The 17,258-nt window shown below is 46.9% G+C and overlaps 1 non-coding gene across 1 annotated transcript; it reads left to right on the top strand.

The window, feature by feature from the left end:
- Positions 1 to 5,340: 5,340 nt before the first annotated feature.
- Positions 5,341 to 5,447, top strand: LOC122239793. The gene has a single exon (XR_006219179.1). It is a non-coding gene; the product is annotated as a U6 spliceosomal RNA (small nuclear RNA).
- Positions 5,448 to 17,258: the final 11,811 nt, after the last annotated feature.

Raw genomic sequence — 17,258 nt, forward strand, 5'->3', positions numbered from 1 at the left:
CACTAGGGTGCCAGGGCGGGTTCCTGGGGTTTCGGAGCCTCAAGAATCATCCGTGTGAGATTGTGAGGACCGCGCTCGGGTTGTTGGATGGATGATAAGTACTAGGTGCCTAGAAGGGGTCCAGCCAATGGGAGCATTCTGGCCTGGACAGGAAAGAAGGCAAGACACCTGTGCCCTCACAGAGCCTGCTCACCAAATGGTAGCCTGGGGAGGCTTTCTGGATGTTCGGATTTAGCATTTTCCAAGACCCCGAACACCTTTAAGACTCAAGGCGTTGTACGGCTACTCAAAGTGACTCCGAAAATTAACCTCGGTCCTCTTCAAGGGCTGAGATAAAGACAATCTTGATAGTATTTCCTTATCTTTAATATATTTTAAAGGCCTTTGTACTTGCGTTATTATCCTCATTTGCGCGTGAGGAAATGGGATCCTGGAAGATGAAGCGATCGATCATACAGATTGTAAGAAAGGAGCAGAAGTCTTCGACCAACCCAAATCTCCCCCCAAAGCCGGTATTCTTTGCGCCTCAGCACCTGGCGAGGCAAAGAGGTGATGCAGAGAAAGGAAATTTTCAGCAAGGGCTTTCTGGGTTAGCTTCCTTCGGGGGGTTTGAATCTCCCCGATCTCAGTGTTTGCATCTATAAAACGCGGCCACTTGTCATCCTGTCCGCCTAGGTGGTTGTGAGGAATAAAGGAGCTGGTTAGGAATAGCTTTCACAGGCATGGTGGCCCAGACGGTGATGCTCTGTGGAAACACAGGGACCTAACTCACAGAAGTTGGACTCTTGTCAGAGGAAAACAACTTAATGTTGCTTGCGCTTTCCTTCGTGGGCACGTGGGAAAATGATACATAATAGAAATTACTCTATGGCTACATTAGCCTGAGGATCTCATCACATAGGGGCGCCTGGGTGGCTCAGTCGGTTAAGCATCAGACTTTGGCTCAGGTCGTGATCCCACGGTTCGTGAGTTTGAGCCCCGCATGGGGGGTCCTCTGTCCCTCTCTCTCTCTGCCCCTCCCATGCTCACGCTCTCTCTCGCTCTCTCTCAAAAATAAGTAAACCTTAAAAAAGTTTTAATGAAAAAATCTCATCACGTAAGAATGAAGGTGCTAAGTGGGTATGTCTGTACAGATGTGCACTTGACATTGGCATGGTGCTTAGCAGGTGTTAAGGTAGGGTTAATTAAGAGATATGGTGGGCGGGTGAAACCAGGATTTGAACCAGGCACCTGGTGGATAGCTGCCTGGCTGCCTTCTTCTCGACCATTCTGCTTCCCATTCTGCTGACGCCAGGGGAGTGGTTAGCACTTTGCCGACTGCCCCAGGGGCCGCTGTGTCTGGGGATCCCTGCCCCACCCTTCCTCCTTTGCAGCACTGGGGACAGCGTGGAGTGCTTGGAAGCGTTGGAGCTGATGGCAGGTGTGGGATGTGGCCAGATCGCTTTAGCTCTCTTCCTCTCCCGAAGAGGGCTGTGGCAGGGCTGGGGTGCCCACCTGCGCCTGGAGGGCTGATGGCGCGGACAGACTGACAACCAGGCCAGCTGCACAGAGCTGGGAAGCAGGCCCAGCCGGGCCGCCTCCAGCAATGAAAGAATGTTCTAGAAACCAGGGCAAAGTTGCTAGTGCCTTGGAATGTGGGCAGCCCTCTGCCAAGTAGCAGGTCCCACATTCCCGGTAAGGTTGCTAACTGCTGGCCATGGGGCTGGGGACATCATGGGACACGGGATCTGGAGCAGGCTCCAGGCTCTGAGCTGTCAGCGCGGAGCCTGACGCGGGGCTCGAACCCACGAACCACAAGATCATGACCTGAGCTGAAGTCAGAGGCTTAACCGACTGAGTCCCCCAGGCGCCCCTGGGTTTAATTTAATTTTATGTGTTTCAGCATACTGAAATTCATTTTCCTATTGGTGCTCACATTTTCCTGTCTCTGGCGAATGGGAACCTTCCCAAATTTGCTTCTGAGTCCTAAGCTGACACAGCTCAGTCGTCTTTCGTGGCGGCCCTGCTTTCTTGTTTGACAGGATGTTCCAGAATGATCGCGTTCATTTCCTGCCCAAGACCTGGAATCAACCATTCCTGGTTTCTTTAAGTGAGAAACAGTATTTAGAGACCATAGTCTGATGCTGGGGATGCTCATTTATACTGTTTAGATATTGTTCCGGGTCTTTTCAGTAGATCTAGGGTTAACAGAGTGAAGAAAAAAATCCAGATCTTTTTTAAAGGATAAAATATACCATAAATATACCATGAGTTTGTTCTGATGCTTCTAATCCTAACTCAGGTTATACTTAACCTTTTTAAACTCAGATCTCCATCTTTTTTCCTACACCAAAATCCTGGCTCCCAATGGCTCGTGGGAGAGATAAAACAGGCTGAGAAGTTGAATGCTAACAAAAATAGCTGAGGGGTGCCTAGGTGCCTCAGCAGGTTAAGCATCCGACTTTGGCTCAGGTCACGATCTCACGGTCCGTGAGTTCGAGCCCCGTGTCGGGCTCTGTGCTGACAGCTCGGAGCCTGGAGCCTGCTTCGGATTCTGTGTCTCCCTCTCTCTCTGCCCCTCCCCTGTTCATTCTCTGTCTCTCTCTGTCTCAAAAATAAATAAAAGCCTTAAAAATAGCTGACATTTATTGAATGATGATTATATGCCAGGCCCTAGCCAATACTCACAACCAGCCAAGAACCATGTTATTATTATACAAGGGAAGTCTGAGGCTCAGGGAGGCTGGAGAAGCTGCCCAAGGTCACGCGACTAGTTCAGGGCAAAGTCAGGAATGAGACTCAGGCAGGGTGGCTCCGGGGTGAGACCCTCCACACTCCCCTCCTTAACCACCTCCCTTTGCTTCAACAGTGGCCCATGGAAGGCAACCAGGGCCCCGGAGAGAAGCAATTATAGAGCAAAGAAATTGAGTGATCACCTCCACAGAGGGCTGGGGAGACCGGGAAGGCTTCTGTAATGTTCTGGGTTCAGGGGGACACAGTCAAGGCCATGACAGTGACAGGCAAGGCCTGTCATGCCTGGTGCACCATAGATCATGTTAAATCTCAGAAAGATAAGCCAACTTCCTCCTTCACTGACATGGCACCAGGGCATTTTGGGTAACTGGCTTGTGTTAGTTCTGCCCCATATGAGCTTGACCTTGAGGGTGAAAGGGAGTGAAAATGCCACCATACCCAGCAGAGTGAGGGTCAGGGAAGGGGTTCCCGTGGTGGAGTCCCGTAGTCAGCAAAGACTGGATGAGGCCATGGCGGCCAGCCACGATGGCCCCAGTGGAGCGCAAGGCACCCCTTCTGCAGCCGTTCTGACTCCCCTCTACTGACAAATGAGGAAACCGAGACTGGAGACAAAGAGACTGTCCTGAGCTTAAGCAGCTGTGATGTGGTACAACCTGGCCATGACCCCAAGGCTCTGACTCAAGCCCGGGCTCTTCCCTCAACATTTTGCAGCCCATGAACGTGGGGTCATGTTGCCGACGGTGGGTGTCGCTGTAACAAAGTGCCACCCATGGAATGACCTAAACAACAGAAACGTATTGTCCCACAGTTTGGAGGCTGGAAATCCGAGATCGAGGTGTTGGCAGAACAGATGCTGAGAAGGAATCTGTTCCGGGCCTCCTCCCTCCAGGCTTCTGGAAGCCTCGGTGTTCCTTGGATTGTCGGTGACCTTCTCCCTTCGCAGCATCTTCCCTCTGTGTGTATGTCTGGGTCCAGATTTTTCCCTTTTAGAAGGACGAAGGTCATACTGGATTAAGGCCCACCCTGACGACCTCATTTTAACTTGATTTCCCCTGTAAAGACCTTATCTCAAAATCAGGTCATGTTCTGAGGTATTGGGTTAGGATTTCAACAGATGAATTTGGGAGGGACCCATCAATCCATGACACTGGGGATGGGGGGGACGCTTTCCCTACTCGGTACCTATGTGCTGGGCAAACCTTAGGCTCCAGCAGGCGGCTCCAGGCTGCTGGGTTTCCTCTGAAGCTTTCACTTAACGGTTTCCTGTCCCTCCTTTCGTGTGTGTGTGTGTGTGTGTGTGTGTGTCCTCAGTGCTCTGTCTGCTTTGTGTCCCCCATCTGATCGTGAGCTGCTCTGGTGGCAGAGACCACATCTTGGTTAATCTTGCCCCTTCCTCCCAAACCGTGCTTTGCGGATTAAAAATTCTCCATACAATGGAGTAACATTTTCCAGGCCTTTATGTTAAGGAAACGCAACCGCTCACCTGTGTTCCCCCCACTCCCTCCCCTCCCTCTTTTACAGCTTTAAAAATAATTTGCAGCTATCCAAATAAAACTCAGTTCAGGGCACAAATCACGGATGGATGCTAAAACTTCTGGGTGAAATTGTTAGGAAATGTGATACTTACACACTATCAGAGTCTTGTGCTACAGATTACTTATCAATTACAAAAGGAGACCAGAGATTTCTTAATAATTGAAAGGGAGATGGGGTGCCTGGTTGGCTCAGTCCGTTAAGCGTCCACCTCTTAATTTCAGGTCATGAAATCTCAGGTCGTGATCTCAGGTCTCAGGTTATTATCTCATGGTTCGTGGGATCAGGCCCTGTGCGAGGCTCCTGCTCTCTGGGCTGGTCCTGGGCTCCTTTCTCTCTGCTCCTCCCCCTGCCCATGCTCTCTCTCTTTCAAAATAAACATTTTAAAAAATCTCTTTAAAATAGAAGGGAGAAAATCTAGGACTGCCTCAGTCAGTGATCACAGTTACCCTCAGCAGGATGGGACGACGGACCAACACCACCAGCCCCTGTGGGATATAGTGGGAAGGATACGGGGTCATTTATGCTGCATATGTGTAAAACATTTTCAACTTGATTCTGATAATGAAGAATCATTCAGACATATCCAGATAGGGGAGGACTCTACATAACAGCTATCCCGTAATCTTCAAAAATGCCAATACCACGCGAGATAAAGGAAGGTTAAGGAATTGTTCCAGACTGAGGAGACCGAGGACACATGACAAGTAAATGCAGCATGAAATACTGGTTTGCATCCTGGGTTCAGGGAAAGTTGCTCGGAAAGACGTTATTGGGGAAATTTGAATATGGAATGCATATCAGATATTATAAAAATGTTAACTTTCCTGGATTTCATAATGGTAACTATTACATAAGAGAACAGGCTTCTTTTTTTTTTTTTTTAAGTATATTTATTTATTTTGAGAGAGAGAGAGACAGAGACAGAGACAGAGAATGCCAAGCAGGCTCTTTGCTCAGTGTAGAGCCCTATTCCAAGAATTGTGAGATCATGACCGGAGCTGAAATCAAGAGTCAGACGCTCAACCCACTGACTCACCCAGGTTCCCCTAGTTCTTAAAAAATATATACTGAGTGCTCACTTCAGCAGCATAGAGACTAAAATTGGAACGATACAGAGAAGGTTAGCATGGGCCCTGCACAAGGCTGACATGCAAATTCATGAAACGTTCCAGATTTTTAGTATTTCTGTACAGGCATACCTTAGAGATATTACGAGTTTTGTTTCAGATGACCACAATAAAGTGAATATTGCAATAAAGTGAGTCAAATGAAAAAGAAAAGAAATATGTACTGAAACATTCAAAAATGAAAGGTCCCGGGGCGCCTGGGTGGCTCAGTAAGTTAAGTGTCCGACTTCGGCTCAGGTCATGATCTCGCGGTTCGTGAGTTCGAGCCCTGCATCGGGCTCTCTGCTGTTGGCACAGAGCCTGCTTCAGATCCTCTGTCTCCCTCTCTCTCCGCCCCTCCCCTGCTCATGTTCACGTGCACGCATGCGTTCTGTCTCTCTGTCTCAAAAACAAACAAACAAAAAAGTAATAAGTCCCAATATCTGCAACTTACGCACAAGTGATTAATCAAAATAATAACAATAGGTGGGAAAATTTTGCAAACCAATGTTCTGCTCTGTACTGTTACCTACTATATCTCACTGAGTCTGTCATACATGTGTACATACATATCCGCGTGCACAAAACCAGGGACACACTGCCGCATGCTGGTTTGGAGGGCTTTCTGTGGATAATTTTGCCTAGAGCGATTTTAGCTCCACGTTCCGACTTCAGGACCAACTTCCCAGGTCGGAGACATCTCCAAGGTAAATATTGTCCACGATATTCAGCTAAAAGCAAGGCAGCAGCCCTGGGGTTTGGGATACCCTGAGACTAAATCATTCCAGTGGGTGGAAGAGAGACGAACCGAGGGGGACGAAGAACGGAGCCTTGGGCCAACAGTCCTGGGTGCGCATTATTCAGGATGTTGAAGATGAAGGCGTTTGCATTTGAATTGGTAGAACGAGGCGGCTGAGCGCTTTCACCCGCGTTGTCCAACAAAAACGTAACGTGAGCCACAGTGCGATTTCCACTTGTCTAGTAGCTGCATTAAAAAGGTAAAAAGAAACAGGTGCGATTAATTTTGATAACATATTTTATTTAACCCGATATATCCAAAATGCCTTCATGTCAGCCTATCTTTAATGTAAAAAGCATCAATGAGATAGTTTTCATTCTCTTTTTCACACTACAGCTTAGAAGTCTGGAATGTGTTTTATCGTCACCGCACATCTAGATTTGGACCAGCCGCATTTGGACGAGTCCTCAGGAGCCACCTGTGGCTGATGGCCACCCCGTGGAACAGCACAGGGATTAGACCCTGAAACAAAGACAGGGGTGGGTTGAAATCCCAACGCTTCCGCTTATTAGATTCGTGACTGTCAGGCAGATCATTTAATCACCTTCAGTCTTCATGTTTCCTAGACGGTAAGATGGGATTTGACCAGGGAACCCATCTCTTGGGTCGTTGTAATGGTCTGTGTGAAGTGCCCTATGGAGGGTCATTCACTCATTCACTCGTGGCGCTAATTCAGTCATTCTATCTATACAGCAAGGAGGTGTGGCTGTGTGCCAGGTGGGACACTTGGCAGGGAGTGACCACCCCATACAAGGGTTCTATTTATACTGAACAACCCCCCCCCCCCACCGCCCTGCCCCGAGCAAGTATAGATTAGGACCAACGCTGGCAACTCCTGTGCTTATGATAAATGCATAAAGAAGATGCTGGAAAGAAGAGATTGCCTGTCTGTTGTGATGACTCCGAGCTCAAAGACAGACCTATTCTGAGGGCCCAGATCAACCCAAGGACTTAATTATTCAATGGTGTTCACCTTACACGTGTTAGTGCACTGAGCGGCCTGGAATTGTAACGATTACAAAAGACGGCAGGACCAGGGTAGAGAAGCTGGAAGCTGAGCCAGCCAAGGAGCTCATGTTTGTGGGAGGCAGGAAGGGGCCAGCGGAAGACCAATAAGACGGTCCCAGAGAAATGGGACGAGGCCCATGGTGAGGCCATGCTATGGACCAAGCGACCAGGAAGGTGCTAGAATTAAAGGGGGAGATGCTGTTGCCAAGAGGACAGACCACGCCTGTGAAGGTCAGATATCAAGAGAAGGGCCTGGGAAGTTTGGGGGCCTGGGCTGCAAGGGTAGGGTTGAGAGGGTGGGGAGGGGTTGGAGCTGGAAGGTGAGTACACTGTGAACAGAGGGTAGAGGTGGTGACAGGGTCTGGGGTTTTTATCAAATGGCTTCAGAAAGGAGTTAATGGGTCTGCTCTGTAGGAGCAGGAAGGAGGCCCTTTGGTGGAGGAGGGGCCTCTCTCAGGGGAAGATAACCACTGAAGATCAGAGAGGAGGGTCAAGACCAGGAACCTGCCCGGGATCTCTGCTGGGGGTGAAAGATGTCTTCTCCCTGGAAACCAGCCCTGTGGGATGGACCCGTGGAGAATGGCCTTGGCCCCCAGCCTGAGTTAGGAGATAACACAGAACGAAGTGCTTGACAGGGGAGTCAGGGAGGAAGTCTGCGTGGTGTGGGTTCGCAGGAGAGGATTAGCAGACTTCCCCCAACAAATCTAGATCATCCCGTTCTTGTCTCTGGGCCTTTGCACCTGCTGTTATCCCATCTGTTACCTGGAAGCTAAGTTCGCTCTCCGTGTTTGCACAGCTGCCTCTTTCTTAGCAAGCAGGTCTTATTCAGATACCATGTGTGAAGGTCTTTCCTGGCCACCCTTTCGAGCAATGCTGTCCCCTCACCTCTTCCTTCCACATAGCTTTTAGATAGCACACCTCCCCCATCTGACATCAGATCATTTGTTTGTAATTGTCTACTTCCTCCCCTAGGGTGTTACATGCTCCTTAAGGGTAGGGCTTGGTCGTATTCCCTGTTCTCTCTCCACCATTTGGGGCACTACTTGCCATCTAGGAGATGTCCAAAAGATAGCTGTTGTCAGAATAAATACATGGATGGACGGATAGATGGCTGGGCAGACAAGATGGATGGATGGATGGATGGATGGATGGATGGACAGAAAAGATGGACGGATAGATGGATGGGCAGACAAGATGGACGGATAGATGGATGGGCAGACAAGATGGATGGACGGATGGATGGATGGACAGACAAGATGGACAGACGGATGGACGGATGGATGGACAGATGGATGGATGGATGGATGGACAGATAAGATGGACGGATGGATGGACAGATGGATGAATGGATGGATGGATGGATGGATGGACAGACAAGATGGACGGATGGATGGATGGATGGATGGATGGATGGATGGATAGGTGGATGGACAGACAAGATGGACAGACGGATGGACGGATGGATGGACAGATGGATGGATGGATGGATGGATGGACAGATAAAATGGACGGATGGATGGACAGATGGATGAATGGATGGATGGATGGATGGACGGATAGGTGGATGGACAGACAAGATGGACGGATGGACGGACGGACGGATGGATGGATACACCCACTTGGTGACGGTTTCAATGTGATTAAAACTAGGGCAGATGGAGAGGCTGCCCATAATCTGAACTGAAGGGGGAAATTGGTGGTGTCTCCTATTTCAGAAATATTTCAGGGCTGGACCTGATCTTAGTGATTGTGGAGTGTGCATGTGGAGGTGAAAGAGATAAGGAACCCAGGTCCTAACACAGGATATCAAGGGGCCACCCAGGAGCCATATCTGATCTACACTGATGGTTGATTTGAACTGCACCAGGTTTAAACATTTTTTAAAAAGTCAGTTTGCCAGCATTGGAAACTCTGTAAAGATTTCAAATAACAAAATGTAGATATCTATTTTCACTTAGCCAAAAGATCTGGCAACATCAGGCCTGCAGTTTTACAGAGCAAAAAAATGGGGCGGAGCTGACAGGCGTTCACTCCCATTTCATCTGGCCTTGGCCATCAGGTCACTGGAAACCCAGCCCCTCACCCTGCCCCCTCGGCCACTTTCTCATTGTCCTCACAGGCCTGGCCCCATCCATTCACCTTCGAATTTGTTTTTCTTGCTCTATAAGCTCTCAATCCCCAAACTAGTGGTTTCCAACTCTTTGAAGTATGAAAACCCCTTTGGAAAATAACTGTTTCCCTATAATCAGGGAACTAGTACATGCTTACAGCAGAAGTTCAAGAAACAGAAAATCGATAGAAGACAATACTCACCACCCACAAGCCCAACACGGAGAGATGAGCACTATTTACATTTAATGAATGCGAGGATCTCTAACATCTTTATGGTCCTCACACCCTAGTTGTTTTATATATAGTAAATATTCATTGACTGAAGTAAGATCTAATTGGGGCGCCTGGGTGGCTCAGTCGGTGGAGCCTCCAACTTCTGCTCAGGTCATGATCTCATGGCTCGTGAGTTCGAGCCTGGTGTCGGGCTCTGTGCTGACAGCTCAGAGCCTGGAGCCTGCTTCGGATCCCGTGTCTCCCTCTCTCTCTGCTCCTCCCCCTGGTCATGCTCTGTCTCTGTCTCACAAAAATAAATAAACACTGAAAAAAGAATTAAAAGAAATAAATAAGACATAACTTGAAAAACCTATGATTTCAGAAGCACAGAACACATAGTTCCTTCACACATTGTTTACCCACAGGTATTTGGAAAATAGGCATATGCGTACATGGGCACACAGAATCCCCTGGTCGGTACTCCTTGGTGCCCACGTCCCTTGTCTTCTCTTTTTGTGCCCATAAGTTCTTCTTTTTTAAAAAATGTTTATTTATTTATTTACTTTTGAGCGAGAGATGAGCACGAGTAGGGGAAAGGTAGAGAGAAGGGGAGAGAGAGAATCCCAAGCAGGCTGGCTCCTGACGCGGGGCTCCAACTCACGGAGGGTGAGATCACGACCTGAGCCGAAGTCAAGAGTTGGGTGTGACTGAGCCACCCAGGCGCCCCAGGCCCATAACTTCTACTTTCTGGAAATATAGTAGGGGCACCTGGATGGCTCAGTTGGTTAAACGTCTGACTCTTGATCTCAGCTCAGGTCTTGATCTCAAGGTCATGTGTTCAAGCCCTATGTTGGACTCCGACCTGGGAATGAAGCTTACATAAAATATATATAGTATATATATTGTAAAGACTGAAAAGTGTGCCAATTTGGCATTCTGGCACTCTAGGCATTCTGAGGGACTCTTATGTCAATTAGAGCCTGGCAACATTATAGCAAACACACATTTTGATGTATCGATGAGCTTATTGGAAATAAGGGAACTCTGAAGGGCCACGAAAAATACATAAACAAGCAACTAATCAAGCAAATAAATAAATAAATATCAGGGAGCAGAGGCCAAAGCAAGGAATGGTAAATAGTAAGCAAGTAAATTGAGTAATAACTGGAAGGCAGTGTTGTCCTGATTTCAAAGAGCTTTATCAACACTACCAATGAGAAGCTAAATTATTGTTAAGAAAAAAAAAAAAAAGCCATGTTAAAGAGGGTCAGTAGATAAGGATAAGAAGTTCAATTCACCAGGAAGATGTGACATTGTAAACTTTTACCCATTTTATAAAGCCTCAAAAATGTGAAACAAAATCTGAAAACAATTACAGGGACAAATGGACAAATCTACCATAATTGTCAAGGATTTCAACGCATCTTTACTAGTTACCGATAAACACACAAAAAAATATTAGGAAAGACAGAAGTTTTTTTTTTACTGTTTACTTATTTTTGAGAGAGAGTGCGAGTGGAGAAGGGGCAGAGAGGGAGGGGCACAGAGGATCCAAAGCAGGCTCTGTGCTGACAGCAGAGAGCCCCGTACAGGGCTTGAACCCACAAACCGCGAGATCATGACCCGAGCTTAAACCAACGGAGCCCGCCAGGCGCCCCGAGATGACAGAAGATTTGAATTACAGTTGTCGGATTGTCGGCCGTGACTTCGTGGGCATATAACTCCTCCAACAATGAAAAAATGGTCGTTCTTCTCAAGTACAGATGGAAATTTTCATCTGTGTTTTACGATTTCTTAGCACTGGTTTTAATTTCTAATTTAATTGCATCATGGTCGGAAAACAGGGTTGAAATGTGTAGACTCTTAAACCACGGAACATTTGTCATCTATTTAAGACAACGAATGTCATACAGATATGACAGTCTCTGATCACAGTGGAATTTACGAAGTAGCTACAGAGAGTGCAAAGAGAAATTTTAGTAATCTTTCCATGTCTGGAAATTTACAAGCCCGCTTCACAATAACTCATGAATAAAAGAAGAATAATTTGCATTTGAAATAATTAGAATTGATTGATACCCAAACTATTACATGTCAGTATGCAGGGACAGCGGTCTTAAGTGGAGATCCATAACCTTAAATATTATATTAGAACCAAGAGAAGCTGAAAATGCATTAAAAAGGAAAACACAATACCCCCAAAGACAGCAGAAAGGAAGAGACCATGAAGATACGAACAGAAATTAATGAAATAGAAACAAAAAAGATACAATAGAGCAGATCGACAAGACTACTGGTTTTTTTAAAAGATTAATGAAGTAGCCTGCATCTGGTAGACTGATTGAAAAAAAAAGAAAATATATGCATATAATAGTATAAAGAAAGAAAATGGATCAAAACCATAGCCACAACAAAAATTTACTAGAATATTATAAAAATCTTTATGCCTGGGGTGCCTGGGTGACTCAGTTGGTTAAGGCGTTGACTCTTGATCTTGGCTCAGGTCATGATCTCATGGTTTGTGAGTTCGAGCCCCGCGTCGGGCTCTGTGCTGACAGCTCAGAGCCTGGGGCCTGCTTCGGATTCTGTGTCTCCCTCTCTTTTTGCCTCTCTCTCTCGCTCTCTCTCTCACTCTCTCTCTCTTTCTTTCAAAAATAAATAAACACTAAAAACATTTTTTTTCATCCTTAGGCCAAAAATTTGAATTCTTAGAATTCAAATAAATTCTTAGAAGTCAAACAAAATAGTGACGTTCTTAGAAAAATACCTCCAAAATTGATTCGAAGAGAATGAAAAAGCCCAAAATTTCTTAAAACCACTTATAAAATGAGTAAGAGCTTAATTATCTTCCTATAGGAAAAGATAATTACAGGTCCTAGATTTTTTTCCTTTTTTTTTAAAATTTTTAACATTTATTTATTATTGAGAGACAGAGAAAGACAGAGCATGAGCATGGGAGAGACACAGAATCTGAAGCAGGCTCCAGGCTCTGAGCTGTCAGCACAGAGCCCACACGGGGCTCGAACCCATGAACCATGAGATCATGACCTGAGCCAAAGTTGGACACTTAACTGACTGAACCACCAGGTGCCCCTAGATTTTTTTTTTTTTAATTTTTTTTTTCAACGTTTTTTATTTATTTTTGGGACAGAGAGAGACAGAGCATGAACAGGGGAGGGGCAGAGAGAGAGGGAGACAAAGAATCGGAAACAGGCTCCAGGCTCCGAGCCACCAGCCCAGAGCCTGATGCGGGGCTCGAACTCACAGACCGTGAGATCGTGACCTGGCTGAAGTCGGAGGCTTAACCGACTGCGCCACCCAGGCGCCCCTAGATTTTTTTTTTTTTTAAACAAAGGAGTTCAACTAAACTTCCCAGCTCATCCTGATCATACAGAAAATCTTCCAGAGACTCATAAAAAGTGCCTAACTCATTCTATGATGGTAATATAACCTTGATATCAAAACGTACTAGTCAAGGACGGTGTGAGAAAGACAATCTCATTTATTAATATGAATGTAGAAGTCTCATCTAAAATATTACCAACGGAATTTGGCAATGTATCAAAAAGATAATGCATGAGAAGTAAGTTGGGTTTAATCCCAACGATGCGAAGGTGATTTAATATTGGAAAAAAGTTGATAAGTATTCGCTAGTTTAGCAGATATAAACAAACTGTCCCAATGTGCGTAGAAATACGAATTTAGAAAACCTGTTGCCCATTTGTAATCAATCAGTTAAAAATTTACCAGCATAAAAATGGAAAAGACCTTCCTTGACAAAGTGAAGGTATCTACCAGAATCATTTGGTAGTAAATTAGAATCTTTTCCCTAGAAATTAGAGAGAAGACAAGAATGCATTCTGTCACCACTATTACATCAGAGGCCCTCGCCAGTGCAACGAGGCAAGAAAAAGATGTAATGATTGGGAAAAAAGAAAAAAACCCAAACCTGTCATTATTCACAAATGATAGGATTATTTACATAGGAAATACGAAAGAATCTACAAATTAAGATTAGTAAGAGTTTAGCGAAATAGCTAGATATAAAGTCAATAATGAAAAAATGAATTGCATTTCCATCCACCACCGACAGGCAACAACAAACAATGAAAACATAATTTCAGAACTGACTCCTTTATAACAGCAATGGCAACAGAACAGGGACGGAGCATCTAAGGTTAATTTTTTTTTTAGATGTGGAAGACTTTTCTAGAGAAAAAGTATACAATGTTAGAGACAATCATTAAAAAGGCCATAAATAAATGGAGAGGTATTTTCAGTTCATGGCTAGGAAGACAGTATTGTTGGAGGTCTCAAATATCCCCACATCGAGCCATAGACTTTATACGATGCCAATCAAAATCCCCAAATGGATTTTTCAAGGACCTGAACAAGCTGATTCTAAAATTTATATGGAAGAACAAAGGCCCAAGAATAGCCAAGACATTCCTAAAGAAGCATGAAGTGGGGCGAGTTGCCCAGAAGATGTTGAGATTTATTGTACAGCTATGCCGATTATGGCAGTGTTATTGGCAGAGAAACTGACCAGTGAAGCATAGAATAAAAAGCTCGCAAACAAACCCAAGCACGTTTGGGAACCTGATCTATGAGTGCAGCGGCATCTGGCCACCAGAGAGATGAACTGGCCTATAGAAGATGCTAGAACCGTGTGTATCCACAGGGGAAAAACCCACGGGTCCTCTCCTGAGCCTTCACGTACAAAAACTAGATCCAGATAAATTGAATAGGTAAATAAGAAAAGCACAGCTTTAAAAACGTTTCGGAAAAAAACCAGAGGAGGATGTTCCTATGGCCTCCAAGAAGGGAAGTATTTTCTAAACAAGACTCAAAAAGCCCGATCGTAGACAAGATTGGTAAATAGGATTTCAGTGAATCAGGAACTGTTGTTCAAACCTCTCTTCGACCAACAAACCACAATTGGGCAGAAGACATAGTAACTCTCGAACAGACAAAGGATTACTATCCAGGATACATAAACAATTCCTAAAATCCAATGAGAAAAAAAACAAACAACCTTCTATAAACAATCGTGATATTAAAAAAGGATCCTCCCATGCCCCGGAGATATAAACAGGGCTACTTCTTTGGCTTTGTGGTGTGCTAGGAGAAAGCTAAGTATATACCCTTCACCCAGGAGTGCGCTTACTTGAAGAAATGGGTCCCTGAAGTTTGGAGGGGTACTTTGGAGTGGGGGGAAGGCAGAGAGTTCAAATTCGCAAGAGGCCGCAGGTGAATAGGGCTGAGGGGGAGAGTCAGGTGGAGACAGCCTGTTGCTGAGTGGATTACATGAGATAAGCAAGCTGTATGGTAAATAAGAAAATAAAAATTCTCCTTCTTGCCTTCTAGAACACTTAAATTAATGGGATTAGCATAGGGGCAAAGGAGTTTAAAAACAAAGGGCAATGTTATCAAAGGTGGGTGGGGTCCCTTTTGGTGGTGCGGTGGTGTGGCCTGGTCCTACTGTGACAGGCAAACCCTCAAGGACACAGGATGAGAAGCAGTGAGTGGCAGATGAGCCCAGGCCTGAAGCTTTTACACGCAGCCCCCGCGGGCCAAGAGAGATGGCCAGACACAAGGGTGCTAATGCCTGGGACAAGATGGGATTCCTAAGGGTAGGGTTCTTCTCCTGGAAAAGTAGTTGACAACACCTCCCCCCCCCACCACCCGCCCCGATTGTGACGAGATGTGGCTGGTGTCCCGCGGGCAGCCTGAAACTTGGACCGTGGTGGGCACCCAGCCATGTTCCATGAGTTCCTTCTGCCTCAGGGAGCGCAGTGACACGTCTCCTCCTGGGGTTTCAGTTCCTTCCTCCTTCCTCCCTCTTTGCTTCTCCCTTTCTCCCCAGTTTCCCCCTTTTTTCTCTCCCCATCAACATGTAACCGACAGCTTTCCTATGGGAGTTGATTTCCAAACCTCAAGCGGGCACGCGAGTGAATGCATCCCAACGCACCCAGCCCTGATAGCTGCTGCAGACGAAAGGGACCATTTGGGGATCATGACAAAAATTAACATCAATGAAAGAAATAGTCATAATAATGAAACTTACTGCAATTTGACCCGCACTGTGCCCAGGGACTGTGCTAAATACACTGCCTACTTTCCCTGGTTCAATCTTCCCTCCCTCCCAAGGACCCAGGCACTGTCATTAAGCCCGTTTTACGGACGTGAAAACTAGAGCTAGAGAGAGGCTGTGTATCTCGCCCAAGGTCACAGGCTTGTTGAAGCAGGGATTGTGTATTTCCCGTAGAGCTGCGAGTCAGCTTGGCCCAGTGCTTGAGTGTCACTGGGTACAGCGGTCAGGGAACACGTCCCTGGGCTGACACTCCCGGCCCCAAGCCTTACCGCCTACCAGCTTTGGAAGCTCGAGCAATGACTGCTCTGAGACTCAGCTGTTCTCACGTGTAGAATTGAGCCAGCACCGGCTGCCGAGCTTTTTTGCAAGGATTCAGATAAAAGTACCCAAAGATGAGCCCCTTCGTTGAGGACCCCACGGGTGCTTGGAGACCGTGTGACCGTGCTTAGATCAACCACGGTGTGGGTTAGAGCTTCGGCAACACACGGACGCCTTACGGCCCGTGGGTATGGGGGGGGGGAGGGGCAACAGATTTGACACAAAAAGCTGAATATTCTAGCTTGTCCTGAAAAGCTAGATCTGGTACCCCTGGACACACATTCCCGTAGGTGACTGTCACCTCTTTATAGCTGGTGTGTGTGGGTCCTTCCTGACAGCCTCACTGGGGGAATGTCACTGGCCTGTAGGTGTCGGAGTTTGTAACCCCCGGGGGACGTGCCTGCGGAACACGGAAGAAGGTGTGACTTGCGTGGTCTGAGAAGGGTAAGGAGAGCTTCTAGGAGAAGGTGACATTTCAACAGATTTTCAAAAAAAAAAAGGAGACCTAGCATACGAACTTCAGCATGAGATGTATACACCTAGTTGAAAGAACAGTTAAGAAAATGCACCCGCAGTTCGAGAAATTGAGCATTTACCGGTAACCCAGAGCCTTGGTCAACAGTGGGGTCCCCCACCGGCAGCACCAGCCCCTCCCAGACAACGGAACCTGGTGGCTGGTGTGGCCCGGGGAGCCGAGGAAGGCCGCTCTTGAGGTCCTATGTGCGGTTCTCCCTTGTGCCCCCCCCCACCCCCAACCAGGAGATTCTATATCCAATATGTAGCTGACTTTATCACCTGTGTAGGTATCAGCCCAGAATATCGTTCGTTTAGAAAAGTCGTGTGAAGCTGGCTGCACGGAGAAGGGCAGGCTGGGGTGCTGGGTCAGCTTCCCTGCGAGCTCCCTGGAAGGAAAGTCGGGTGAGGGCACCCCCGCAGGGCATCTGGAGGGGCCCCCCCACGTGACCAGGTCGCCAGGTCAGGAAGTGGCTGCCCTTTTGGGCTCGCAAGCTCAGGAACGGGTCAAGGCAGAACCTTCCAGGGGTAAAATGGGTGTCTCTGCTGGCCCCAGACCCTGCCTGGGAGAGCAGGAAGCCAGTTCATGGTCAAGAGCAAGTATGAAGCAAGTCAGGCTCCCCACGCCAGGATCGCGACCGTGGGGATCTTAAGGGATGACACCCTCAACAAACCGCCCCGGAAGCCCCCGGGGATGGGGACAGAAGCAGTGAGACCCAAACTTCCACGGTTTTCTCCTCCTCCTCTCCTATCCTTGTGGAGGTATTTTCTTTAAAAATCCCTTTACGGTAAGTTAGCGGGATTTCTTTTTTAAGGGAGTGAAATC

Source organism: Panthera tigris, chromosome B3 (genome assembly GCF_018350195.1).
Source record: "Panthera tigris isolate Pti1 chromosome B3, P.tigris_Pti1_mat1.1, whole genome shotgun sequence".
Lineage (NCBI taxonomy): Eukaryota > Metazoa > Chordata > Mammalia > Carnivora > Felidae > Panthera > Panthera tigris.